Source organism: Pseudorca crassidens, unplaced genomic scaffold, assembly GCF_039906515.1.
Source record: "Pseudorca crassidens isolate mPseCra1 unplaced genomic scaffold, mPseCra1.hap1 Scaffold_162, whole genome shotgun sequence".
Classification (NCBI taxonomy): domain Eukaryota; kingdom Metazoa; phylum Chordata; class Mammalia; order Artiodactyla; family Delphinidae; genus Pseudorca; species Pseudorca crassidens.
In genome coordinates, this window is record NW_027136089.1 from 190001 (window position 1) to 192500 (window position 2500).

The 2500-nt window shown below is 77.8% G+C and overlaps 1 non-coding gene across 1 annotated transcript; it reads left to right on the top strand.

Annotated features, from left to right (window-relative positions):
* Positions 1–1214: 1214 nt before the first annotated feature.
* On the top strand, positions 1215–1367 carry LOC137218075 (5.8S ribosomal RNA). Its single transcript, XR_010940437.1, has one exon. It is a non-coding gene; the product is annotated as a 5.8S ribosomal RNA (ribosomal RNA).
* The last annotated feature ends 1133 nt before the right edge of the window (positions 1368–2500 follow it).

Sequence of the window (2500 nt, forward strand, 5' to 3'; positions counted from 1 at the left end):
GCGCGGCGGTGGCGTGGCGGTGGCGGCTCCCCCTGGGGGGGCCGCCCGCCCGCCCGCCTGCCCGCCCGTCGCCTTCCCGCCGCCGGCCCTGGGCCGGTTCCCCGCCGGTCGGTCGTCGGTCCTCCGCTCCGTGCCCTCCGCCCCCTCGGCGGGCGCCTCTTTACCTGTGTCCCGAGCCCCGGGACCTCGCCTCCCTCCGTCGTCCGTCCGGCTCTCTCTCGCTCTCTCTCTCTCTTTCGCGCCCTCCCTCCCCGTGCGCCCCCTGCCCGCGCTCGCCACCCGCTTCCCGTCGAAGCTCCCCTTACGCCCTCGGTGGCGACAAGGGGTGCCCCGGGAACGCGGGCGCGGGCCGGGCTAGGGCCACGGGGGCCGGGGGTTTGGGGTTCAGGAGCAGAGAGGGCCGCGTCCGGGCGCGAGCGTGGGGAAGGTCTCCGCCCGGTTTCGGGGACACGGGTGTGGGGGCGTCGTCGGGCGGTGGCCGTGGTGTCTCGTGTGGCGGTCGGCCCGGATCCCCGGCCGGGGTCCCGCGTCACGGGCCGGTAGCGCCGAGGCCCCCGCGTGTTGCGGGCGGCCGCGGGCGGAGAAGCGTGTCGGTCGGTGTCGGGGCGGCGGTGAGCGTGGGGGCGCCCCGCGCCCAGCCCCACCCCCCACGCCTCGCCCGCCTCCCCCCTCTCCAGGTACCTAGCGCGTCCCGGCGCGGAGGTTTAAAGACCCATGGGGGGTCGCCCGTCCGCCTTGGGGTCGGGGCGGTCGGGCCCGCGGGGAGTCGGGAGGCCCCTCCCTTCTCCCCCAGGCTCCGCTTCACCCCCCCCCCCACCGGCACCTCACCGCACACGGGGCCGGGGCGCCGCGCCGCCGCGGCGCCGCCGGTCCACCCCGCCGCGGCCGTCGGGAGGGGGCTACCCGGCGGCCGTGGTGCGGGCCGGGGCCGTGCGCCGCGCGCCTGCGCGCCCCGCGTCCCCTGTGTGTGTGTGTTGCGCGCACGGTCGGGTTGGGGGGGGCAGGTGGGAACCCCCCGGGCGCCTGTGGGGTGTCCGAGCCCGCCCCGCCCGCGGGGTCGGTGCCGGGCGCCCCGTGGTGAAACCCTCCGGCCCCCTCCGGTCTGCTTGTTTTCTGTCTGACTTGGCCGGCCAGAGGCAGCCCCTCCGGGGGAAGGTGCCGTGCCACCGGCGGGGACCCCCCCCGCCGAAACCCAGAGAAACCAAAACTCGTACGACTCTTAGCGGTGGATCACTCGGCTCGTGCGTCGATGAAGAACGCAGCTAGCTGCGAGAATTAATGTGAATTGCAGGACACATTGATCATCGACACTTCGAACGCACTTGCGGCCCCGGGTTCCTCCCGGGGCTACGCCTGTCTGAGCGTCGCTTGACGATCAATCGCCCCCCCCCGGGGTGTGCGTGCGTGCGCGCGCGCGCGCGCGCGCCTTCCCGGGGGTGGCGCGGCTGGGGGTTTGCTCGCAGGGCCGCCGGGGCCCTCCGTCCCCCTAAGTGCAGACGCGGCGCCCCCCGTCCACGGGGGCGCGCTGCCCGCGAGCGGGAAGAGAAGGGGAGAGAGAGAGAGCTCGCGACGAGGCCCTGGCCGCGTGGCCTCCGCGGTCGGTCCCCCTTCGGGAAGCGCCCTCGCGCCGCAAGCGGTCTCTGGGCGCTACCCCCGGGGTGTCGGTGGGCGGGGACGGTCCCGCGCCCTCGCGGCCGGGGCCGGCGGTGGTGGTTGGGCCGCGTCCGTTCCGCCGTCGTACGCCGCCCGCCCCCGGCGGCGTCCCGGCGAGGTCCGGCCCGCCTCCTCCGCGGGGCCCCGACCCGCGCGTCCGGGATCCGTGCCCGCCCCCGCCGCCTCGCCTCGCCGTGTCGGGGCGGGCGTCTCGGGCCGAGGCCGAGTCGTGCGTGCGCGGCCGCGCCCCGGGGATGCGTGCCCCGGCGGCGACCCGCGGGACGCCGCGGCGTCGCCTGCCGCCGCGCGCTTTCCCCCGGGCTGCGGCCGCGCCGCTCGGCGCTTCGTGCACGCTCCCCGAGCCGGCCGGCGGTGGGCGCCTGTCGGTGGTGGGCGGGGGCGCACGGCGTCGTCCGTCCGTCGCTCGTCGTGGCGGGGCCGTCTGGCGGCTGCGTGGAGGCTGTGTGGCGTCGGCGGCGTGAGGGGTGGAGAGGCGGAGAACGGAGACGGGGGGAGAGAGAGGGGAGAGCGAGAGAGGGTTGGGAGTCGGTCGGTTCGGTCGGTCGCGGAAGGAGGCGTGGGAGGAGGGCCCGGCGGTCGGGGGGCGACCGCCGGGTTTTCTCCCCACCGCCTTGCCTTCCGCGCCGCCCGCCGCCCTCTCCCGTCCGCTGCTCCCGCTCCTCCTCCTCCTCGTCCTCCTCGTCGTCCTCTCCCGTCCCCCCACCCCCACCCCCGTCGTCTGCCGTCCTCCCCTCCGTGACGGCGCCGGCTCTGCGGCGCGCTCGGGTGTCGTGCGTCTCCCGGCCGCCACCCCCGGCCTCCCCGCCCCGTCCGTCCGTCCGTCCGT